The sequence below is a fragment of the Orcinus orca genome, chromosome 4 (genome assembly GCF_937001465.1).
Source record: "Orcinus orca chromosome 4, mOrcOrc1.1, whole genome shotgun sequence".
Classification (NCBI taxonomy): domain Eukaryota; kingdom Metazoa; phylum Chordata; class Mammalia; order Artiodactyla; family Delphinidae; genus Orcinus; species Orcinus orca.
The window spans coordinates 86,907,401-86,934,667 of NC_064562.1; the positions used below are offsets into that span (position 1 = coordinate 86,907,401).

At 34.7% G+C, this 27,267-nt stretch overlaps 1 protein-coding gene across 2 annotated transcripts in view; it reads left to right on the forward strand.

Annotated features, from left to right (window-relative positions):
• KCTD8 (potassium channel tetramerization domain containing 8) overlaps positions 1-27,267 on the forward strand; it is a 255,814-nt gene that overhangs the window by 108,192 nt on the left and 120,355 nt on the right. The gene's annotated exons all lie outside the window — the stretch shown is intronic.

Consider the following 27,267-nt stretch of genomic DNA (forward strand, 5'->3'; position numbering starts at 1 on the left):
CCCATTTTCTTCCTTAAAATATGTAAACTATTTTATTGTTTTCTTCTATTTAGACTATGCCTGTATAAGCAAAGATGAATGGACATTTACTGGAGCTTGAATTTGCCTGAATAAATTGAAGCTAAAATGTTGAATAAAGAATAATAATAAAGAATAAATGAATATTCATCTCAAATAGCTCTCATGGGTGCCAGCCCTCTGTACTCAGTAGTTTTCTAGGTAGAGAGATAATATAAAGTTACTGAAAGGTCAGGTTCATGATTTCAAGGATGTTATGATCCCTTTGTCCTATTATAGCATATTGATACTTTACATTAATGATATTTCCTGGATCATCTCATTGTTAAAGTAATAAAACCACATTTTTTACACCACCCTAACCAAAGGAAATACTGTGTGGGCCTTCAATGCATGAAATTAAAGAAAAAAGGCAGTTGGATGGGAGGGAGTATGAGCCTGAAACACTTGAAACTCAGAACTCAGTGTCTCACTCACTCCAGAAAATTCCACAGAGGTCTAGGGTTCTTGCTGAGATCCCCAGACTTCCTCTGAACTTTATGGTCCAGAATCACACAACCTGAAAATCAATGACAAAGATAATTTTTCAGCAATCTATATTATTTTTTTCTAAAGAAATATAGCCAAAATAATATGGAAATCTTGGTTTTGATACTAACTAAATTGTGTTTGGGTACTTTTAATGCACAAAAATCTTTTTCTTTAATAACTAAAAATCATACTAATTTCAGTCCTCTGGTGAAAATATCAGATCATCTAACCCATAATGCTGTTCTCAGACCATCATTTATTAATGCATGGCACAGTTATTTACTGATAGCCAGGAGATTTTCTAAGTGCTGATGGTAAAACAGTGAATAACACAAAGTCTATGTCCTTATTAAATTTGCATTCCCAGAAAGGAGACAGAAATTTTGACCATTTTAAAGAGTCAATATATAAATTATGTCAGGTAATTATAAGTATGTGAGGAAAAGCACAGAAAGAGAATAAAATAAATGGGGGAAAATTCTTTCTTAAATAGGGGGTCAGGGAAGCTGAGGAGCTATACTTGGACAGAGATCTGAATGAAATTGAGGTATTGGGTGAATTAGAATCTACCCTGTGAGTGTTCCAGAGAGCCAACATGGAGTTCATTGGTGACTGCGATAATGCTTGTATTCATGAAACGGTGACAGAAGTTTGATTGCAGTGGATAAGAGGATGGGAAGAGAGGAGGTATTGACAGTTCTTTCAAGGACTTCGAATTAGGGCAGAAAATCAATATTTGTCAAATAAATGATGGAAAGGATGGTCTAGTTTTTCTGATTCATTATAATGTCATTTTACCTTGATGACATTTCATAGATTAGGGGCTATCAAATTTTTTTCTAAACAATGAAATATTTTTACTCACTTTGCCAACATACATCTTTTGTGGTGCCATCATACGTAAGCAGATATCCTTCGAATATTACTAAATACTGTTATGAAGCTGTTAGACTACATACAACCAGATGATGTTGTATTGAAATATTTATTGAGAATCTACTAGTGCAAAAGCTGTATATGCATGTATTTATGTATAATATGTGTGCATATACTGACCTTGACCTCATGATCCACTTATCCTAGGAATAAATGAAAACATATGAGTGTAGAAATAAAGAATACATTGCAGTCCATGCAGGTTCCCCCAAATTTCATTGTTTTGTTTTGTTTTTGTTTTGGTCTAAATTATGGAGCTGCATCTGACTGGGGTGATCAGAAGTGTTGGACTGTAAGACTTCAGATGATGGGTAGGATTTTAATAGCTGAGAAGGTACTGTGGAAATGGTATGGTGCAGAGAAAGAGTTTAAAAAAGGGTCAGAGGTAAGGCATAGGCAAGAAAGCATGAGTCATATTCAAGGCATGGTAAATGATCTGATAGGGTACTTAAAATACAATTGGATACAGAGAGGAGAAATAAACAGTAAAGGGAATTAAAACATGTTGTGTTTTTTATGCCCTAAAATTATCTCAATAAACTTTCAAAAATCTACCCCACATATTCCTATTTTACTAGCGAGGAAATTAAGATGGAAAACAAGTTGTATACCTACTGAGTGGTGGATAGAATCTTATCTCTCTTGCTCCGAAGTGTCTTTTCTACTGGACTTCACTGTCTCTTAGGTAAGTCCGTAAAGAATCATTGGGCCCAGATTTTGGTTAACCTTTGATACTGAGTTAAATAATTTCAACTTCATTTATTGAATAATAAATACATAATAAATAATATTAAATAATATCAAAGTCTTTTTGAATAAACATTGGTACAATCAGAGTTGTGCTTTGGAAAATTAATCTGATGGCTGAGTCTAGAACTGATTGGTATGGAGAAATAGGATTAGAACACACCAAGCCTAAGTCAAATGTATTCATGTAAGCTGAAGTTATTAAGAGTATGGCAGCCATAGAGATGCGCTGCTTGGCTCTCCCTTTCAGAAACAGCCTGCTGGTCAGCTGCAAGTTGTACAGCTAGTGGACAGATTCCTGCTGTTTAGTGCTTTCAGGATTCACATTGGTTTTGGACCGAGGTCATGCTTTTTCCTGGGCATTTCTGTATCAGTGATGACTGAGCATGTCAGGGGCCCTAGAGTCTGGCCATTTCTGCCCAATGCAGGACTCCTGTAATGGGAAGTCCTTGCTCCAGAGCACCCCACTGGGTTAGGCAAAACTTTGTTAGATCTTTACTGTGGCTTGAGGCTCTCTCTGCCAATTCTGCTTCTCTCCTTCCCCTAAGTCCTTGTCTTAAATATTTTTCAGATCTGTATCGCGGTCTGAAGGATTTCCCCACCCAATCTTCCTTCTTCACCTTTTTTATCTTTCACAGGTATCATCCCCAACAAATCTCATGTGCTCCTATCTCTATCTCAAAAATGTTCATCTGGGGGTAATTAAAGTGTGAAAATCCGAAAGTGAAGACAAATGCTAGAGCTGATGCTGGATGATGAGGATAATTTTTTTTTTTTTTTTTTTTTTGCGGTACACGGGCCTCTCACTGTTGTGGCCTCTCCCGTTGCGGAGCACAGGCTCCGGACGCTCAGGCTCAGCTGCCATGGCTCATGGGCCCAGCCGCTCAGCGACATGTGGGATCTTCCGGGACCGGGGCACAAACCCGTGTCCCCTGCATCGGCAGGCGGACTCTCAACCACTGTGCCACCAGGGAAGCCCGATGAGGATAATTTGACCTTTGCATCACTTAATTTTTTTAGCATCTTATCCAGAAATACAGTTTATAAGTGTGCAGTTTCTAGAACTGCCAATGTATCCAAAGAGGTGGAATCTAAGAAAGAGAGAAAAAGTCAGAAAAAAAAGGAAGCTTAAGGATAGTAAGAGGAGAACTGTGCCAACAGAGAAGGGAGTTTCAGTGAGGACAAGGGAATCAATACCATAAACACTGCCAAACTGTCAAGGAGGGTCAGCACAGCAGAAAGGTCATGTTACCTGGTTTTTGTTTCTGAAATGTGACTCTGTTCTTCAATGTGAGCATAAATGTCTATAAGCAACAAGGACAAAGAGGGGTCACTAATCTCCTAGAACCTTAGGTCTAGAACTTAACCCTAAGGAAATACCACTTCCCCAGTGAAGCAATAGATATTTTTTATAAGTATTTTTGATAAGGAATTGATATAAGAATCATAATCAACTGTTGTTAAGACACACATATTCATTATTAGAATGAATACTATTGATCGTAAGAATAAACTTTGAAGATACACACTCACACATTTCATTTGCATTTGTCTTCGTGGTTCTACCTAGTTTGCATTCATTTTCCACCCTGGTTGAAGCAAATGGAAGTAAACATAATATCTCCTTAGTTGGTTTACACCTTTATTTTCTAGAGTGTGTCTTTCAGATTGGTGTTACACATGTCATCTGCATTATTGCAGTTAGTTAAAACTATGTTAAGAAAAGGGAAGTAGAAAAATAGGGCTTTGAATAATGGTTTTCCTGTGTCATTTTCTTTAGTCATTTTCACAGCTGACCTACAGTCTTTATTATGCAAAGTTGTGTGCTTCTTAATGAAATACAATCACTTTAATTATGGTCTTAACTCTGTCCTTCTACTTTGTTTGAATCTAGACATACTCATTAGGAAGAAGTGGTGTATTTCCAAGTAAAATTGGGCTGTAATTCCTGTACCTGCTGTGGGTATTCAGAGAACAGTTCTCCAACTGTGATATTAAGATTACATTATTTATCATGAAGGAAACTTGTCATCTTATCTTAAGTGAAAGGCCAAGATTATGCCCTACAGGGATAATAATGGCTTTTTTTTTTTTAATAAAAGTATTGATCTAATTATTTCTTTACTGGTACCAGGAGAAATATGTGGTTGCCTGCATTACCATTAGCATGATTCTGGCTTATACACATAATATTATTATATTTAAAACTAATTTTAAAAATCATATAGCTGAAGAGTTTTATATAAAGTTCTTTTGTTGATCATGAATGTCGGAGTGTTGATAATGCTGATGTATTTTTATCTAATATAATTTTCTCATTAATTCTACTAAGGACAAATACAAAAATTGGGACATAAAATATCTTACTTATTAGTCATTTCCTAAGGATTTTAGTGCTAACTAAGCATGCTTAGTTGAAAAAGCTCAGGAATACTGCATTAAACATTGGGGAATTAATAGGAGCAAACAAAGAGATTTCTCCAGGATCAGATCTTGAAGATGGAGGTTAGAAAGTCTCCACTGGCCAGTAGCCTTCTGCTGTTGTCTTCAGGAGTGCCTTCTGATCCTAGTGCTTTAGTTGCCACCAATTAGCACTGAGAAAAAGCTGAGTCACTTGCCATCCTCTCTGCTTCATGCTGCCATTGGTGATATTGAAGAACTGGCCTGAGCCATCTGTGGTCCAAAGCCTTTGTTCCAGCCATGATTGTTATGGGCCTTGATCAGAGGAATTTAGATGGCCCTTCCTTCATTAGATGTACCTAATGATGATGTTACCATGTTTAATAAGGTTTGATTGAATCTTTAAAATAATATGAACAATTGCTTATTTCCACTGGTTGACATTATGTTCACTTTAAGAAGAGCTAGAACTACATCTTTATTCACAGCATTTGAGCAGCAGCCTCCACTTGGACATCCCCAATCACAACATTGCTGTATTTAATGTTGTGGGCTATAGAATCATCCTAGATAATGTGTTCTGAGGAATATAAATCTGAAGAACCCTAGAGAGCAATTTGGTACACTGGTTTTATTTCCCCATTTCCTGCTGAACTCATGAGAGATTCAGTCCAGGTTTTAGTAATCTTGTTCTTTCCCTTCAAATATGTTCTTCGCTTTTTGTGTTTATAAAACCAAGGTTACAATCCCAATCCCTCCTACTAAACGTGAAGAGGTCTCTTTCTTTTAATTAAAAGGTTGTATATTTTGTTAAGAAGAGCACAAGCTCAATGAGAGTCCCGGTTTATGGTGACTTGGAGAACTAAGGAGGGCTGGCCAGCATTACAGGTTTCTTTTTGTGCCACTCCTACACAGTCATTTGTGTTCCAATATCCCGTTTATTTCATGCAGCCAGGAGGTGGTGTGACATTTGTATCTGTATACATTTTTGGTTTGACATATTTTCATTCTTTCTCTGGAACTTGAGGTCTATCACTAAAAATGACCTCTGGTCACTTGTTTATTAATTAGTTCAATCATGTGATATAGTTACTCTGGGTGACTAACAAGCCACCAGTAGGAAGCTGATGAAATCAGTTAGTGGCTGGGCCTAAGATATAGAGAAAGTGTGTGACTGGTTGAATTTGTCACTTTTATTAGCACCACAAGGAGGTTTGGGAGTTGGAATTTAAAATGGCTACAGAATGTAATGGATGTAGGGATATAAAATTTGCCCATTCTTGTAGTTTGCTCTGACACCTCCTCAGTAAGTATCTTTGGAATGAGGACCAGAGCTTCTGGTTACAGGTGTCAGTTAAGACCCTGGACAGAATGATATTGCAATCCTAAAGTCATTTTGACAAAACCAAATCTTTGAGGTATATAAATGTGTATATAATCATTTGAAAAAGAGCTTGCAAGCTACCATAGAATTCTCAAGTAGGGTCTTATCGAGATCTGATTCTGCTCAGCTATTCAAATGCAGATCTAGCTAATGTTCATAACTTTTCTTTAATATGGTAGCAAAGTGTTAATATTAAAGCACTGTCACATAGTTTATGAGCTCCTCAATTTGATTGACATCTCCACTTAGTAGGATATAAGCATCTCTAATTATTCTTATATTTCTTTCATTGTCTTTGTCTTGGCTCCCCGTATTCAGCCTTTTGAATGTATTTTTGAAAGTTTACTCATGATACACAATTGCTAAAAAGTCTGTTTTGTTTTTTATCTAGGTAACATATAAAGCAGTTTTAATTTTAGTAACACATAGTGTGTTTTCTCCCCAGTCCTCTGCTTTGTGGACAATCTGGTACTTGAGAATAGAGTCTAGTCTAGTTGTGGTGATAAGAAAGAAGCAAACAAACAACAAAAACCCAAACCAAAACCAAACAAGCAAAAAACATGAAACCCTTTTGACCATAGGAGAGTATGCTTGTGTTTCGGGCATAATAAAAAGGTGAAAACTTGATCAGTATGTACACTAAATACCTAAAATTTTCTATTTCTTATAGTAAATTAAACTGATCGTGATGATGCTAGGTCTCTAATTTAATGTTTTGTGAACACTATATGGTAAATTAGGGGTATATAAGTGGTCACTTAGATAGCTAGGACCAATGGTATGTTTTTGTTTAAACTATCCATATTGTTTGAATATACCTCTAGAATTTATCATTTAATTGTTAGTTCTTTATTTCACTTTGTATAAATCTAACCAGAGTACTTTTGAAACCATTTCCTTAGGGCGTTTTATTCTAATCTGCCAAGAGCATGTTTGAGAAAATTTCCAGTTTTCTTTACTATGTTTGAATATATCTGATATTCATTTGTCTTTTGCATTTAATATTCATGAAAATTCTTTATAGTAAAAATAGGGTTTTTTGAATGTTAAAAATAATTTCTATTGTAAATTAGAAATTAAATGCTAATTTATTGTTCTTAGTACTTAATAAAATATTCTCAAACTAAATCCTGAATTACTGGAAATGAATAAAACATAAAGTAAAGAAAGTAGAAACTGTCTAAACTATCCAGACCTGAGAAACATGCTGAAGTAGTTTCAATTACAGTGTGTCCTAAAAGATATAGGAAAGACAGTGAAATTTTTTCTTGGAACTCAATGAAAGAACACAGAAACAAGTAAGAAGGGAATAATGTTGATCTATTTGTCTATTCTTTGCCATTACCACATTCTTGATTACTGTAGCTTTATAGTAATCTTGAAGTTGGGTAGTTTCAGACATCCAACGTTTTCTTCTCTTTCAATATTTTATTGGGTATTCTGTGTCTTTTGTCTCTTTTGATAAGCTTTAGAATAATTTGTTTGTACCCACAGAATAACTTGCTGGAGTTCAGTTCTTTTATTGCTGAATAGTATTCCATTGCTTGAATATGCCACAATTTTTATTTTTTTAATAAATTTATTTATTTTGGCTGCATTGGGTCTTTGTTGCTGTGCATGGGCTTTCTCTGGTTGTGGCAAGTGGGGGCTACTCTTCGTTGCGGTGCGCAGGCTCCTCGTTGCGGTGGCTTCTCTTGTTGTGGAGCACGGGCTCTAGGCGCACGGGCTTCAGTAGTTGCAGCACGTGGGCTCAGTAGTTGTGGCTCATGGGCTCTAGAGCGCAGGCTCAGTAGTTGCAGCGCACGGGCTTACTTGCTCCGCGGCATGTGGGATCTTCCTGGGCCAGGGCTTGAACCTGTGTCCCCTGTGTTGGCAGGTGGATTCTTAACCACTGCGCCACCAGGAAAGCCCTGCCACAATTTTTTAATACATCGATTTTTAGGTGGACATTTAGGTTGCCTCCAACTTTTGCTTGTTATGAATAAAGTTGCTAACATTCTTATATATTTCTTTATGCAGACATGTTTTATTTCACTTTTGTAAATCTAGAAGTAGAATTATTGTATCAAATGCTGAGTTATTTAATTTTATAAAAGTGCAAAACAAGTTTCCAAAGTGGCTGTACCATTTTCACTCTCATCAGCAATACAGAGAGCTCCAGTTTCTCGATGTCCTTTCAAAATTTTTGGTGCTGTCAGTCTTTAAATTTAGCTAGTTTAGTGAGTTTGTGTGGTATCCTGTGGTTTATTTTATATTTCCTTGATGACTAATGATATTGAACACCCTTTATGTAATTATTGACTGTCTGTGTGTTTTACTTTTGAAGTGTCTTTTCAAGTTGTTTCTCCATTAGGTTTTGTCTTTTATTTATTTGAAAAATGCTTTTATATTTTGTACAAATATTTCATCAGGCAATTATGAGACAATTATTGGATGTTTAATTTCCAAGTATTTGGCAATTATCTGAAATATATTTGTTATTTGTTTTTAATTTAATACTGTGATCAGAGCCCTCTATTTTATGTGATTTAAATTCTTTCAAAGTACTGGTCTCTCTTGGAATATGCTCCCTCTCAGTATTTTGTTGTAATGTTCTAAATTGTCAGTTACTTTAAGTTGATTGATGGTGTTTTTAAAATCTTATATATCCTTGTGGATTTTTTGCCTCCTTGTTTTATCAGTTACTGAGCAAGGAGGCTTACATCCTTCAACTATAATTGTGGAACTATTTCTCACTTCAGTTGTATCATTTTGTTTTATGTATTTTGAAGCTCCATTTTTAGGTGCATATGTATTTGGAATTTCATCTTCCTGATGAATTGATCCTTTTATCATTTGAATTATATCTGTTTCTTTTCTTTCTTTTTTTTAACATCTTTATTGGCGTATAATTGCTTTACAATGGTGTGTTAGTTTCTGCTTTATAACAAATTGAGTCAGTTATACATATACATATATCTCCATATCTCTTCCCTCTTGCATCTCCCTCCCTCCTACCCTCCCTATCCCACCCTTCTAGGTGTTCACAAAGCTAAAAAAATAAATAAATAATAATGGTCATATCTGTTTATTTTCGATGGTACTCCTTAACTGGAGATTACTTTTTCTGATAAACCACTACAATTTTCCAAGGATTAGTGTTATCAAGCTGTATCTTTGGCCATCTACCTACTTTTAAGCCATCTACGTGTTTACGTTTAATATGTGATTAAGATAGCATATACTTAGTTTTTGGTTTTTTATCCACCCTGATAATTGTTCCTTTTAATTAAAGTATTAATAAGTTTATGATTAATGTAATGATTGATATAGTTGTTTGTAAGCCTATTTTGCTGGGGTTTTTTCCTACTTGTGTCATTTGATTTTTGTATCTCTGACCCTTCAATCCTGTGGTCTCCTGAGTAGCTTTCAGCATTCCATAATATATACTCTGTTGGCTTTTTTTTTTTTCACTTTAAACAATTTTTTTTTATTGGAGTACAGTTGATTTACCATGTTGTGTTAGCTTCTGCTGTACAGCAAAGTGAAACAGTTATACATATATCCACTCTTTTTTAGATTCTTTTCCCATATACGTCATTACAGAGTATTGAGTAGGGTTCCCTGTGCCATACAGTAGGTCCTTATTAGTTATGTATTTTATATGTAGTAGTGTGTATATGTCAATCCCAATCTCCCAATTTATCCTTCCCACCCCCTTTCCCCCCGTATCCATAAGTTTATTTTTTTACATCTGTGACTCTATTTCTGTTTTGTAAACATTGCCTTTTTATATATTTTTAATTTACATAGTAAAACTTATTCTTTTTGGTTTACAGTTATGTAGGTTTTAAAAAAGAATGGAATTGTGTCTATCACCATAATCAACATATAGAACATATATAGAATGCTCTATTAACTCCCTTTATAAACAACCATTCCTCCCACACCCATCCCCAGTTAAGCATTGATCTGTTCTCTATTGCTGTAGTGCTGAATTTTTCAGAATATGATATAAATGAAATATATAGTATATAGCCTTTTGAGTCTGACTCTTTCACTTTGAAAAATGCATCTGAGAGTCATACTGTTGTATGTATTGATAGCTCCTTCCTTTTTATTGCTGAGTACTATCAGAGTTTGTTTAGTCATCCCTTGGGTAAAATACAGTAGGGCTATTAACAACTTTTAGTGGTTATGAATAAGCAGACTATAGATATTCATGTACAGATTGCTTTGTTAATATAAATTTTCATTTCTTTTAGATAAACACCTGGGCAATATGCACAGTTACCTATAAGAGTGGGTGACACATAGCTTGCTCTCAAAAATATTTTTATAAGAAATTGAAGAATATTTATTTTTAATTTGACTTCTTATTTGTATCGTTTCATTCTTATTTGTAAATGTCAATGTTTGAAGTGTTTTGTGATATTTTTATTTATTAAAAAAATTCATATGCTGCTATATTTTGCAAACTTTAGAGGGTATTAATTATTCTGTGAAAGTTCTGTTTCTGGGTCTTTGAGAAATACAGTAAAATAGTTGGAGCAGAGATCCTCCGAAACATGCAAATGACACAAAGCCAAATTTGCCAACTACATTAATGGGTAATATATAACATTTATCATAGTATTAAAATCACAAGGTTTGTTACCAGAGATTAGGGTTTGAGTTTCATCTCTCCCTTTTACTATCTGAGTGACTTTAGGGAATTTACTTTATTTCTCTAAGCCTCAGTTTGTTTATCTGTAAGATAGGGATAAAAATCAAATCTACCATAGGGCTTTCTGAGGGTTAAGTAAGATAATATTAGTCACGTATTTAGGATAACACTTCACATTCTGTGTACATAAGTTATTGTTAGTAGTAGTGGTAATTATATTTTTTAGATTATATTAGTTGATGATACTTAGTAAATAATTAGTATAAATGCTTTATGATCAGTTAGTGCTCTGATAGTATTTGACAGAACATGAGTATTTTACAATTGTCCTTTTTTCTTCCAAATGACTTTTAACATTTTCTCTGAGTATATGATTCTGTATTAGTTTTCTATTATTGCCATAACAAATTATCACAGATTTAGTGGCTTAGACAACATAAATATATTACAGGCCCGCAGATCAGAAGCTCAGTAAGGGTTTCACAGAGCTAAAATCAAGGTGTTGGCAGGCCTGCAGTCCTTTCTGGTGGCTCTAAAGGAGAATCCATTTATTGCTCCTTTGGGTTTTTGGCAGAATTAAGTTTCTTATGGTTGTAGAACCAAGGACCTCATTTTCTCTTTGGCTGTAAACTGAGGGCCATTTCCAGCTTCTAGAGACTGCTGGCATTCATTGGCTTCTAGCCCCCTTTCTCAGTGTTTAAGGCCTGCAACAGTAGACTGAGTCCTCACATTGGGTCTTTCTGATCTACTCTCCTACTGTCTTCAACTTTAAGAACCCATTTGATTAGATTGGGCCCACCCAGATAATCCAGCATCATCTCCACAACTCTAGGCCCTTAAACCTATCATTATTAGCAGAGTCCCTTGTTCTCATTGAAGGTAGCATAGCCACAGGATCTGGGGGTTAGGTGGGTCTAGGACTTTTCTTTTTTTAAATCTTTTTGCAGGGAGAGAAGTATTATTCATCCTACCACAGATTCTAAGAAATCCTTTATGAAATCTCTGTTAGTTCAGGACCCACATATAAGGCATAGCACCTCAAAGATGATAGACTTTGCTTTTTAATATCCATTACAATTTGAAGTGCTAATTGATGCCCTTTAGAGGCGTTAGAGGAACCAATAATTTTCTGACCTTTGTTATATCAAATGTTGGCTGAGCGGTTGTTACTGTGTAGTGAGAGGTGGGGGAGAAAAAAGAACAGATATGGGATTGAACTAACAAAATAAGAAGGAAGACATATGTGTAAAGAATGCCAAAGCATTTGATTTGTGTGTGTGTGATCTTATTATAGCTACTTAATCTTTTTTTCTCCTTCTGTAGATTTGGGTAAAATGATTCATACACACACATACTCTTTGAGTTGATCCAGTTTTCACCCTGATTGAAATACTGGTACATTTAAAAGAGTTTTTTCTCTTGTTCTTAAATGTTTGGGTATTTTGTTAGGGATCCTAAACACTCTGGAATAATCATTAATACAACCTTTAAAATTCCTTTTTCAATTTGAGGGATCTTTCCACTAGACACCCAACATGAATCCCCAAAGCTCTTCTTGTGTATGTATTGATAGGTTGTGTTTCTTCTTTCCTCAATAAATAAAACATGAATTATAGTAAATATACTTCAAATTTAAAAAAAATAACCTTTGAAAATTTTAAAGAAGACTGTATCACAACTAGTAATCACTTCGTTAGCTATACATTTCTACATTATACTTGGTCTTAAAACAATCCCGCTAGGTAAATTGGGCAGGTAATATCTCCCTTTTGGAGATAAAGTCAATGAGGTTCAATGTTACCCAGCATTTAAACTATAGATTCAAGATTCTAACCTGTTTCCTTGCCTTCAAAATCTAAATTTCCCTGCCATGCAAGGGAGTTAAAAATAGGAAAAAATCCCATTTTTCCTCATTTAAATTCAGAATGTGCTTCCTTATTCAAAAAAGGCCTCAGATAGCTATTTCTCTGCTTTGTTTTCTTGTGAGTATTTAAGGTCTTATGAAGAGAGATTTTTATATTATAAGTAAAAATTATTTGCTTAACCATCTTCTCTGCGTTTCCTTGCACTAAAAATCCTATTCAAAATGTATACTTTAAAAAATCCCTGTGATTAGTTCATTAAAGTTAGGTTAATTAATCTGTAATTTGCTTTCCTTTATAATTTATTATTAGTTATATTGAACATTTTAGAAGTTTGTATTTCTTATGTGTGTTTCTTCTTTATGACATTTTAGTTCAGATCCTTTCCTAAATTAATTCATATTTTGGCATCATTACTCTAAATATTTTCCCTTTTGTCATTTTATTGAATTGGTTTTCAATTATCATTTCTTCAATCCTTTTTAAAGATAAAAACACTTCTTATTTAGAGATTTATGTACCATTTATTTTAAGTTTTTAAGTTTCTTTTGATATACAGAGTGGACATATAATATTTTTTAATCTTTATTGGGGTATAATTGCTTTACAATGTTGTGTTAGTTTCTGCTGTATAAAAAAGTGAATCAGCTATATGTCTACAGATATCCTCATATCCCCTCCCTCTTGCATCTCCCTCCCGTCCTCCCTATCCCACCCCTCTAGGTGGTCACAAAGCACAAAGCTGATCTCCCTGTGCAATGTAGCTGCTTCCCACTAGCTATCTATTTTACGTTTGGTAGTGTATATATGTCAATGCTACTCTCTCACTTCATCCCAGCTTACCCTTCCCCCTCCCCAAGTCCTCAAGTCCATTCTCTACGTCTGCATCTTTATTCCTGTCCTGCCCCTAGGTTCATCGGAAACATTTTTTTTCTTATTTAGATTCCATGTATATGTGTTAGCATATTTCTTTTTCTCTTTCTGACTTACTTCACTCTGTATGACAGACTCTAGGTCCATCCACCTCACAACAAATAACAATTTCATTTCTTTTTATGGCTGAGTAATATTCCATTGTATATATGTGCCACATACTCTTTGTCCATTCATCGATCAAAGGACACTTATGTTGCTTCCATGTCCAAGCTATTGTAAATAGTGCTGCAATGAACATTGTGGTACATGACTCTTTTTGAATTATGGTTTTCTCAGGGTATATGCCCAGTAGTAGGATTGCTGGGTCACATGGTAGTTCTATTTTTAGTCTTTTAAGGAACTTCCATACCTTTCTCCATAGTGGCTGTATCAATTTACATTCCCACCAACAGTGCAAGAGGGTTCCATTTTCTCCACACCTCTCCAGCATTTATTGTTTGTAGATTTTTTGATGACGGCCATTCTGATGGGTGTGACGTGATACCTCATTGTAGTTTTGATTTGCATTTCTCTAATGAGTAGTGATGTTGAGCATCCTTTCATGTGTTTGTTGGCAATCTGTATATCTTCTTTGGAGGATTGTCTATTTAGGTCTTCTGCTCATTTTTGGATTGGGTTGTTTGTTTTTTTTTGATATTGAGCTGCATGAGCTGCTTGTATATTTTGGAGATTAATCCTTTCTCAGTTGCTTCATTTGCAAATATTTTCTCCCATTCTGAGGGTTGTCTTTTTGTCTTGTTTATGGTTTCCTTTGCTGTGCAAAAGCTTTTAGGTTTCATTAGGTCCTATTTGTTTACTTTTATTTTTATTTCCATTTCTCTGGGAGGTGGGTCAAAGAGGATCTTGTTGTGATTTTTCTCAAAGAGTGTTCTTCCTAGGCTTTTCTCTAAGGGTTTTATAGTGTCTGGCCTTACATTTAGGTCTTTAATCCATTTTGAGTTAATTTTTGTGTATGATGTTAGGAAGTGTTCTAATTTCATTCTTTTACATGTAGCTGTCTAGTTTTCCCAGCACCACTTATTGAAGAGGCTACCTTTTCTCCATTGTATATTCTTGCCTCCTTTATCAAAGATAAGGTGACCATATGTGCGTGGGTTTATCTCTGGGCTTTCTATCCTGTTCCATTGATCTATAGTTCTGTTTTTGTGCCAGTACCATACTGTCTTGATTACTATAGCTTTGTAATATAGTCTGAAGTGAGGGAGTCTGATTCCTCCAGCTCCGTTTTTCTTTCTCAAGATTGCTTTGGCTATTCGGGGTTTTTTGTTTTTCCATACATATTGTGAAATTTTTTTGTTCTAGTTCTGTGAAAAATGCCATTGGTAGTTTGATAGGGATTGCATTGAAAGTGTAGATTGCTTTGGGTAGTATAGTCATTTTCACAATGTTGATTCTTCCAATCCAAGAACATGGTATATCTCTCCATCTGTTTGTATCATCTTTAATTTCTTTCATCAGTGTCTTTTAGTTTGCTGCTTACAGGTCTTTTTCCCCCTTAGGTAGGTTTATTCCTAGGTATTTTATTCTTTTTGTTGCAGTGGTAAATGGGAGTGTTTCTTTAATTTCTCTTTCAGATTTTTCCTCATTAGTGTATGGGAATGTGAGAGATTTCTGTGCATTAATTTTGTACCCTGCTACTTTACCCCATTCATTGGTTAACTGTAGTAGTTTTCTGGTAGCATCTTTCGGATATTCTATATATAGTATCATGTCATCTGCAAACAGTGACAGCTTTACTTCTTCTTTTCCCATTTGGATTCCGTTTATTTCCTTTTCTTTTCTGATTGCTGTGGCTAAAACTTCCAAAACTGTGTTGAATAATAGTGGTGAGAGTGGACAATCTTGTCTTGCTCCTGATCTTAGAGGAAATGGTTTCAGATTTTCACCATTGAGAATGATGTTTACTGTGGGTTTGTCATATATGGCCTTTATTATGTTGAGGTAAGTTCCCTCTATGCCTACTTTCTGGAGAGTTTTTATCATAAATGGGTTTTGAATTTTGTTGAAAGCTTTTTCTGCATCTGTTGAGATGATCATGTAGTTTTTCTCCTTCAGTTTGGTAATATGGTGTATCACATTGATTGATTTGCATATATTGAAGAATCTTTGCATTCCTGGGATAAACCCCACTTGATCATGATTGTATGATCCTTTTAATGTGCTGTTAGATTCTGTTTGCTAGTATTTTATTGAGGATTCTTGCATGTATTTCATCAGTCATATTGGTCTGTAGTTTTCTTTTTTTGTGATATCTTTGTCTGGTTTTTGTATCAGGGTGGTGGTGGCCTCATAGAATGAGTTTGGGAGTGTTCCTCCCTCTGCTATATTTTGGAAGAGTTTGAGAAGGATAGGTGTTAGCTCTTCTCTAAATGTTTGATAGAATTTGCCTGTTAAGCCATCTGGTCCTGGCCTCTTCTTTGTTGGAAAATTTTTAATCACAATCTCATTTTCAGTGCTTGTGGTTGGTCTGTTTATATTTTGTTTCTTCCTGGTTCAGTCTCAGAAGGTTGTGCTTTTCTAAGAATTTGTCTAGTTTTCCAGGCTTTCCATTTTATTGGCATATAGTTGCTTGTAGTAATCCCTCATGATTCTTTGTACTTCTGCAGTGTCAGTTGTTACTTCTCCTTTTTCATTTCTAATTCTATTCATTTGAGTCTTCTCCCTTTTTTTTCTTGATGAGTCTGGTAGTGGTTTATCAATTTTATCTTCTCAAAGAACCAGCTTTTAGTTTTATTGATCTTTGCTACTGTTTCCTTCATTTCTTTTTTGTTTATTTCTGATCTGATCTTTATAATTTCTTTCCTTCTGTTAACTTTGGGGTTTGTTTGTTCTTCTTTCTCTAATTGCTTTAGGTGTAAGGTTAAGTTGCTTATTTGAGATGTTTCTTGTTTATTGAGGTAGGATTGTATTGTTATAAACTTCCCTCTTAGAACTCCCTTTTGCTGCATCCCATAGGTTTTAGGTCGTCGTGTTTTCATTGTCATTGGTTTCTATGTATTTTTTGATTTACTCTTTCATTTCTTCAGTGATATTTTGGTTATTTAGTAGTGTATTATTTAGCCTCCATGTGTTTGTATTTTTTACAGATTTTTTCCTGTAATTGATATCTAGTCTCATAGCATTGTTGTCAGAGAAGATACTTGATACAATTTCAATTTTCTTAAATTTACCAAGCCTTGATTTATGGCCCAAGATATGATCTATCCTGGAGAATGTTCCATGAGCACTTGAGAAGAAAGTGTATTCTGTTGTTTTTGGATGGAATGTCCTATAAATATCAATTAAGTCCATCTTGTTTACTGTGTCATTTAAAGCTTGTGTTTCCTTATTTATTTTCATTTTGGTTGATCTGTCCATTGGTGAAAGTGGGGTGTTAAAATCCCCTACTATTATTGTGTTACTGTCAATTTCTCCTTTTATGGCTGTTAGCATTTGCCCTATGTGTTAAAGTGCTCCTATGTTGGGAGCATAAATATTTACAATTATTATATATTCTTCTTGGATTGATCCCTTGATCATTATGTAGTGTCCTTCTTTGTCTCTTGTAATAGTCTTTATTTTAAAGTCTATTTTGTGTGATAGGAGAATTGCTACTCCAGCTTTCTTTTTCTTTTTTTTTTTTGCTGTATGCGGGCCTCTCACTGTTGTGGTCTCTCCCATTGCGGAGCACAGGCTCCGGATGCGCAGGCTCAGCGGCCATGGCTCACAGGACCAGCCACTCCGTGGCACGTGGGATCCTCCCAGACTGGGGCACGAACCCGCGTCCCCTGCATCGGCAGGCGGAATCTCAACCATTGCGCCACCAGGGAAGCTCCCCCCCCCAGCTTTCTTGTGATCTCATTTGCATGGAATATATTTTTCTATCCCCTCGCTTTCAGTCTGTATGTGCCCATAGTTGTGAAGTGGGTCTCTTGTAGACAGCATATGTATGGGTCTTGTTTTTGTATCCATTCAGCCAGTCTATGTCTTTTGATTGGAGCATTTAATCCATTTACATTTAAGGTCATTAACAATATGTATGTTCGTATTACCATTTTCTTAATTGTTTTGGGTTTGTTTTTGTAGGTCTTTTCCTTCTCTTGTGTTTCCAGCCTAGAGAAATTCCTTTAGCATTTGTTGTAAAGCTGGTTTTGTGGTGCTGAAGTCTCTTAACTTTTGCTTGTCTGTAAAGGTTTTAATTTCTCCATTGAATTTGAATGAGATCCTTGCTGGGTAGAGTAATCTTGGTTGTAAGTTTTTCCCTTCATCACTTTAAATATGTCCTGCCACTCCCTTCTGGCTTGCAAAGTTTAGGCTTGGACATATAATTTTATTCTTTTTTTTTTAGCAAAGTGCTCATCAGTTCTTTTTATATCTCCTAATTAACTTATGTAGATTTCTCCAAGTAGATGTCACACATTTATTGCTTGGGATATTTTAATTTTATGATGTTATGACTGTTTATATATTTTCTTTTCCTGCTGTAACAGAATGTAGTTTTTCACTTCTATCTTCTCAGCCATTTGAATGTTGTATCTCTAATTTTTAGTTGATATTTTGTAAATAGTCATACTTTCTCTTATAATTATAATTTTTATTTATGTTTCATGTTTTGTTGTTGTTTTATAGCCCAGAAACAACAACAGTTTGGGGGTTTTGATTTTGGTGTGTGTGCCTTCATTGACTCACCATAAATGGAAATAAATAAAATGCTCTTTATTTAAGTATGACATGCTTCTTTACTTTAAGGAGGTATGTTTTTGTTACTGATTGTGTAATTGAGTAATAATGAAAATTACCAGATAAATTTTCAATTCTATGAAGATGATATTTTTTCTTGTTTGTTTTATTGATATGTTAGTTTATTAGAGTCTAATATTAAGCCATTTCATATTTGTGAGATGAATCCTTATTGGTATTTTTCATTATTGTTTTAATATTCAATTCAATTCACTAATACTTTATTCAAACATTTAAAATTTTGTTTTATAAATCTTCAGTAATTTCTTCTGTTGTGTTCAGAGGTCCTTTGAGGTTATAATCTTCTCATTGAATCAGGAGATGCTTTCCTTCTTTTCCATTCTCTAAAAGACTATCATTTTTCTTGTATCTATATCTACATTGCACCTGTAACAAGTACTGTCTGGTCTGGAAAGCATAACAAATTCACTAATAATTCTCAATTCACTAATAGAACTGTCATTCTTGCAGAAGATCCTTTCTTATTTTTAAAATGTCTTCTGTGACTAGTGGTCTTTTCATGGTTTTCAGAATTTATGTTTGCTTACTTGTTCTTGTTAAGTATTTCACTTAAAAATAATTTTCCATTTCATTGAGATAATCAACTCTGTTAGCATAGACTGGTACATAATATCATATTTTTCAAATATCAATAGTTCATATGTGTTATATGTACATTTTTATTGCGAACTTTATTTGTGCTTTCTAGATAGAGCATTAAAAAATCTTTTGCCAGAACCAATTATTGTATTTAATTGTCCATTTGAATACTTTTGTTATCTAAAACCTTATTTTCATGGTATTATCCCTTGGCTGATGAAAAATTAATCATTTTTCTAATTTGCCTATTATGTGTTAGTGTTTAAAAATTTTTGATATATGTTATCCTCATTTTGGTTGTATTCTGGGTAATCTGCAGTTGTATATTTGGATTTCACTTTGATTATAAAGCAATTGAGCAAAGTATTTCAAAATTTCCAATGTGTATTTATTTATTTCATGCCCCCAGTTCCAAATATTTATGGTTTTCATTTTGATGTTTTATTCTTTTGTGATCAGACTGTATACATTAGAGTACATTCTGGATTTTTAAAATTCTTATGTTTAAGAATTTTCTCATATTATTGTATATTCTCCTCAAACCTATATTTTAAAAGTTTGCATATTATTACATCATATGGTTGATTGAAATTTTTTCCATAAATTTACAATTCAAACCCTATGGCTTTCATTAATATAGTTAATGCCTTGGCAAATATCCTTGCAAATAAAACTGTGTGCCCATATCTCATTATTTTCTTAGGATAAACTTCTAGAACTTGTATTACTAGGTAAAATTGTCATGAACATGAACATTTAATACAAAAAAAGAACAAAAAGCCTGGTGAGGGTTTTGTTTGAACATGTCGAATTTAATTTCTTCTTATACTATGCTGTGGTTAGAAAATGTCTTGTACAATTTCTACTTTGGAATTTATTGAAGGTTTCTTGGTGGCTTAGTGCAACAAAATGTATGCTTCATGATGAAGCGAATTTTTCCTTTTGTTCTTTGCTGTATTCCAGTTACTAGGAGAGTGCCTGGCAGGTAGTAGACACCTAATGTATTGAGTGACTTTTTAAAAATGTTCAGTGGCTTATTGGAATAAAAAGTATAATATCTCTCTGTAGAGTGCTAAGTTGAATACACTGTAGCTGTTAACTCAACTGTATTAATTCTATTCTTCAAATTCTGCCCTAATTTCTGCCTTCTTAATTGACAATAAATTGGTAGTGCTATTTAGAGTTGCATTTTTTTCAGTTTTTCTCATACTTCTAATAGTCTTTGCACCATATATTTTGATGATATCTTTTTAGTGTATAAAGGATTATGAATATTAGATCTTTCTATGCATATTAATTTTTAAATATATAAAGTGATCGACCTTCTTTCCTTTAATTTCTTTGGCAATTAATAATATAGCCGCTACTCTTTTTACATTTGGACTTGCCTTATGTTTTTGCATTTTATTTTTAAAACTTTTCTGTCAAACGACTGTCCATCTCCATATCATCAGTGTCATTCACCTCCATACATCACATCTTTAGCTCAGCTGCTATATTATCTTTATTTTCTAATCTCTTACATATTATCAGATAAAGTGATCATTTAATAAATGTGTGGAGAAGTGGATGAGTGATGGGGTCAGTTTCGAGTAGTCATCATGGTCTTCCTTGAAGGACTGTCAGTTATGTATTGTCCTTAAGTATTAACTGAACACTTGACCTTAGTTACACCCAGCTTGTGCTCAGCTCTACCTTTGACAATTGAATTACTGCTGTGCGTCCCTGGGAGGATATGGGTAAAGCACAGTATTTGAGAAGTATTGAGTTATGTCTTTAATACAGTAGCACAGGTTTTTATTCAGAATATTTCCAATAAAAGGCTTCCCTTAATTTACTGGTGACTTATTTAAGCACATGATATTTTCTATACAGTCTGCTGTTCTATATAATTAGAGTCATAATATTCATTTTAGGACTCACATCTTTCCTGGTCTCTGTATTAAATTTCCTGTCTCTATCTTCAATATCAATGAAGAGATACAGTGTCTTCCAAGGTCTAATAAATTACCCACATGTCTTATGAGGTACTCATTCCACTGTCTCCATATGGGTAAAATGAGAAGGCTTCAGTGGATTCAGTTGGTTATTTGGGCCATTTAACCACAACAACAACAACAAAGAATGGCATTGTTCTCTATTCAGTTGTGCAAATAGTTGAAAATATGGCAGGCATATTGAAATGAATCCATCATTACATTTAGTCTCAGTGTTTGTCTACCAAGTGGCTCTCTACTGGAGATGATTTTGCTTCCTAGGGAATATTTGACAACATCTGAAGACATTTTCAGTTGTAGCAACTGGGGAAATTTAAAAAGTATGTAGAGGGTAAAGACCAGGGATGCCAGTAAACATGCTATAGTTCACAGGATAGCATCCCTCAACAAAGAATTATCCAACCCCAAATGTCAATAGTGCCAAGGAAGAGAATCGCTGGCCTCTCATATAAAACAAAAGGCATTTTTGAAAGAGTGATATGAATATGGGATATGTGTGCTGTGTGGTCTGATAAAAATATAATCATTCAAGATGGAATTAGTATGATGGATTTGTCTTTTCCTAACTACTGAGATTTTTTTAAAGAGAAAGATGAATACAGTAAGAAAGAATCTCCTCTTTTATTTATACTTGTCTTGCCTACTTCATAAGTGGCAAAAGCAAGTGAGAGAATGAGAAACTGTGGAAGTTCTTTGTAAGAAGTAAAATAGTACATAAATATAAGGTAGAATTGCAGATAAAGGCATTCAAGTCAATAACCATTTGTTAAGCACCTATGCTGTGTGATTCCACTGAGAATAAAACTATTGACTAATATTCCATTCTCTTCTGTGTTCAAAGACTGAAATTCATAGACTTGTGATGAATAACTTTTAGAAGTGGAGATAATTGATTTGAAACAATGTTTAAGGTATTTGTATAATAGCCATGTGTGACAGATGAGGCTGAAGTTACTGGACCATGTTTCTCTCATCTTCATTCCAACAGAGCAGATCCACTGTCATCTGTTAGACATGTACTGTGCAGACTGTGTTTGAAAAAGTCGACTGTTAAGAAGACTAGTTCGAAAAACTCTAGTTGATCTACTCCAAGTCCTTCTAGAACAGTATGGAGGTTCCTTAAAAAACTAAAAATAGAACTACCATGTGACCCAGCAATCCCACTACTGGGCATATACCCTGAGAAAACCATAATTCAAAAGAACACATGTACCCCAATGTTCATTGCAGCACTAGTTACAATAGCCAGGACATGCAAACAACCTAAATGTCCAATGACAGATGAATGAATAAAGAAGATGTGGTACATATATACAATGGAATATTACTCAGCCTTAAAAAGGAATGAAATTGGGTCATTTGTAGAGATGTCAATGGACCTAGAGTCTTTCATAGAGTAAAGTAAGTCAGAAAGAGAAAAACAAATATCACATATTAATGCATATATGTGGAATCTAGAAAAATGGTACAGATCAACCTTTTTGCAGGGCAGGAATAGAGATGCAGATGTAGAGAACGGACATGTGGACGTAGGGTGGGAAGGGGAGGGTAGGACGAATTGGGAGATTAGGATTGACATATATACACTACCATGCGTAAAATAGATAGCTAGCGGAAACATGCAATAAAGCACAGGAAGCTCAGCTCGGTGCTCTGTGATGACCTAGATGGGCAGGATGAGGGGGTGGGAGGGAGGTCCAAGAAGGAGGGAATATAGGTGTACATATAGCTGATTCACTTCATTGTATAGCAGAAACTAACACAACATTGTAAAGCAATTATACTCCAAAAAAAAGAATATTGAAATTTAGAAGATGTGACTTACTGGAGATTGTGTAGCTAGAAATTAATTGAACAGTCAGTGAAATTTAGGTCTTCTGACTCCTTAGAGTGTTTCTTTTCACATATTGCATTAAACTTTATACCTGTCAAAGCATGATGATCTGAGAGAAATTTGGCCTGTTTTACTTGAGGGTATCCATTAGTTTCTGTGGAGTAACTGTATAATAACTCTTTATCATTTGTGACTTATTTCAGGCTTTTGAAAAATCGGTCTCAGAATGAAAGTTATTTGCATGGATTCTTGTAGGGTTGCCTTTTCTCTCTCCACCCCTCTCTGTCTCTGTCTTTCTGTCTGTCAGTCTTTCTCTCTCTCTCTCTCTCTCTCTCTCTCTCTCTCTCTCTCTATATATATATATATATATATATATATATATTTCTGTAGTTTGCTTCTGTAAATTGCTATCTCCAAATCAACAAGGAAGATGAAAGATGAACAGTGAATTTTTCTACTCAAAAATGGCAGTGAGGGGCTTCCCTGATGGTTCGGTGGTTGAGAGTACGCCTGCCGATGCAGGGAACATGGGTTCGTGCCCCGGTCCAAGAAGATCCCACATGCCGCGGAGCGGCTGGGCCCGTGAGCCATGGCCGCTGAGCCTGCGCGTCCGGAGCCTGTGCTCCGCAACGGGAGAGGCCACAACAGTGAGAGGCCCGCGTACCGAAAAAAAAAAAAAAAGAAAGAAAGAAACATGTAAAATGGGAGAGGTGACTTTTTCTCAAAGTTTTCAGAATATTACCTACAAAACTTCATCTTTGCCAGAAATGCAATTAATTTGTGAATGACATTTTTGGTATCTACACATGTTTTAAATAAGACAGATTTTAGAAGAAAAAATAGCAAAATTGTTTTCTATCTTGAAAAACAAAAAGTAGAGAATTTATCCTTAAAACTATTGAAACCCATTAATTAGCATAAGACCTTAAAGTAATATTTACTTATCTGATGTAATGTTCCAAAAGGAACACTCTGGTTCTTATGGTACCTACGCAGTATCCAAACAGTTAGCAAGATTTTAAGAGAGATATTTCAGTGTCAATATGTAGATGGAAATACAAAAGCCCTGGGACCATAAGTGACTTGTACAATATATCAACTAAGTGGCTATAGGATGGGGACGAGAACCCAGTTCTCTTTTTTCTTTACTCCTTAGCTGCCAGGGAGTGATGGGCGAACTCAGTTTCTACTGACAGTCAGTAATGAAGTAAATCTCAGAGCTCTCTGAAGATTAATGGATTTTCCAAAGTAACTTGCGGGTAGTTAAGATTAGACTGAATAAAAGCTGGAACTATTTCCCCTAGCTGAGTTCAGCCACATCTACTATTTGTTGAAGCTTAAAAGCAACTCTCAGGATGCCACTGATTATTTAGCAGCTTGATTCTCATGGTCTTTGCTAGCACAGAATAGTTAATGGAAAATCATCTAAATTTATTTTTAATGAGTTCTTACTATGCATAATAATATCAATATATTTTATGGATGCCTTCCATGAGAAAATTGCTAGAAGCTAAGAGAAGAATCATGTAGTAGGACCATATCATTGGATTTACCAGAGTATATATTAACAAAGTGGTCACGCAATTCTCAGTTGTGCAAAGATCTCTCTCTAATTCAAATATGTTTGCTGGAGTCAGAATAAGACATTTAGTAGATGTTAGGAAAACTCCTTTAAAGATAAGTCAATTACAACATGGTTGCCATTGTCATCAACAAATTTAGCAACTATGTGGTTTATTTTTATGTTGATGCTTTGTGCAGAGTGCCATCTACAACCAATAAATCTATTTTTTTTGTATTTGTATTTGAAAATGAAGACAATACATAGGACAGTTAAATATTAGTAAAACTGTTAAATTATTAGTTGATATGAGATAGTGGCATTACTTTATTTTCCTATAAAAGAAATATCCCTGAAGGAGTGTATAAATTGCCAATGAGCTTTCAAAATTAATATTTTAAAACTTAAAGTTACAAACTTTGGGGATTATAAATTGCTTAGAATAGCGTCTGAAGCAAAGCCAGTGTTCAGGAAATGATTACAGTTTGTAATGAATCATTAAATCTTCACAACGCCTATATGAGTTACGACCTACTTTATTTACCGCTCCCCAACCCTGGCCCCATTCAACACATGAGGCTATCAAGGCATAGATATGCTGAGTAACTGCCCAGGATTGCACAGCTAAACAGCTGGGTAGTGGTGAAGCTGGCATGTGAGTACAGAAAGTCTGTCTCCGGAGACTGTGTTTTCTTAATTCCTACCTCTGTAAGTATTTAAATAAAATAATACTAATTATAATATTAATGATAATAATAAGTAACTTTATCTCAGACTCTTGTGTTCTTTCTGAGCCTTGATTATTTCACTGTATCCTTAGGGTTTGCTCTCAGCTCAAATATTTGTAAAATCTCTTGCAACCAGAGCTACTGTGGAGCACATTATGCAAACATTCTTTATCAACCTGGCGTATTAATTAGGAAATATTTTATTTGCCAGAAAAAGTAAAACAGAGACCTATAATTACGAGAAAATAGAAATGGTGAGGCTGAACTTAATGTGCTTAATACTTTACTTGGAAAAAATATTGGATTCTGAAACTAATATGTATGAAAAACTGATATAAACCAGACTAAATTTTAAATTGTTTTTCGATGAATTGCCCGAACTGTTAAGAGATAAATCACAGCAAAAGTTGTGCTTGTGATTTCACTTCATATGGAGGTTGAACGTCTTCCTATAAAAAATAAGAAAGTCTTTTGACCCCTGACTTTGTATGCTTCACTTGTTTGAACTGCACGTTTATTTTCTCACAAATTAAAACCATATCTTTCAGCAAAGAGCCCATTAAAGGAACAAATCTTCCTTGAAAATGCTCTGAAACAGTCTTCATTTTCATTCTTGTGTAATTTTATTTGCAAACTGAGAGCCAACTGGAGCATGTCAGAAACAGCTGATGAGTAGATGAAGTAATGACTTCTTACATAACAAGGTTAGTTTTCTCATTTGGAAGAATAAAGGGATGAAGAATATGAGGTATTTAATTTCACTGTCAGAATACTTGTTACTCATGCACGGGAATCTTTCTGGAAAAAAGCCTGCTTTAAAATGTTCAGATATTAGAAAGATAGGAGTATCATCCATGGCCATCCGTAGTAAATAACAAGTAGGGAGAAAAGTAACTAGACAAACAAATAGGGCATAAAGCTGAGGAAGAAAGACACAACCTGTTTTATACAAAAAAAAAAATAAGATTAACTAAAATGTGAAAAATAAAATGATGCTTAAGTTTTAAATTGTTTAGACAAATACAGTGAAGAGTGAAGGCAATTATCTCGGTAATTCAGGTCCCAAACCCTGTAAGTAAAATGTATGGGAATAGGCCTGAGGTTTTTATATTCTGAGGGATTTAAGTAATCACTTTCATCAAATCAGACTGGTTTAATCGTAATTCTAAACCCATAGAGGTTAAAGACATATCGCACAAAATAGAATCCTGTATTTTTAGAAAAAATTAATTTAGGTGATAGACAGCTACTGAAACACACACACACACACACACACGTGCGCACACACACACATACAAAATCATGTTTAATCGTAGTGTGATTGGTGCTATGCTGTTGTTCCTGAGGGTAAAAATGACCCAAAATAGGAAGTGTCGAATGTTAAAAATATACAAAAGGCTCATCACACATAGAATATGCCCAATTTACTCAATGAACCGAACACACAAAACCCCAGAACAATATAAAGTTGTGAACATAGCAGAGGAAGCAATGGCATACAAGGGATATGCATTTCAAACTGAATACTTTAGAGCACATCTCCTGCCTGGTCATTTGCACAGTGGTTGCCTTGTTCACATTTGTTTTTCCTGTATATTTAGAGATTGTATTTTGAGAAGTTATGCCTTGAGTCTAGATTTTTCCCACCTCACCAGTGTTTGAAGCAGATGAAATGTATATCTTATATCTCTGCAAGTTTCTTTCTGCCCTGTTTTAGATGTCTCGTGCCATGTAACACTGGATTGACTATATACTGCATGAATTAAGGAGATGAAGATACACCTCCTTCTGTAGGGCTATTTATAAATATTTCTTAAGTATAGGGAGAGATTAAGATTTAAGCCAGCTGCTAATAACATTTGCAGGTATGGGACAAGAATATATACTATATGTATGAATATTTTAAATTGTATATCGAATTAGTAAATTATTAAATAAAACAGGTTTTACCTTTGTACCTTGACTAATATATTTTCATAAAAACTAGAATGCCAGGTTTCAATTTATAATTATTAGACGCCTCAGAGTTCTATTCTAGAAGATGGCCGTGCTAGGAGAGCTTGCCCTCACACCCTCCCCCCTACAGTTTTTGAACTATTCTCTTTACCTTGAATTCCTTCTGTATTTTCAGGGGCCTTACATACACACATCTGAGGTATCTCAGCTTATATATCCAAACTCTTTGCAACCCTCCAAAGAGGCAATTGTGGCTAGAGATCTGCATTGGCTATATTCAGACAGACAATTGTATTTAAAGTTCTTTCTTCCAGAATTGTAGAAATTTAGTTAAGCAACACTTAGAAATTCTTGCCTTAACCAAGATCGTTCCTTCCATCCTACTTTTTTCTCATGCCTATGTAATCTGATTT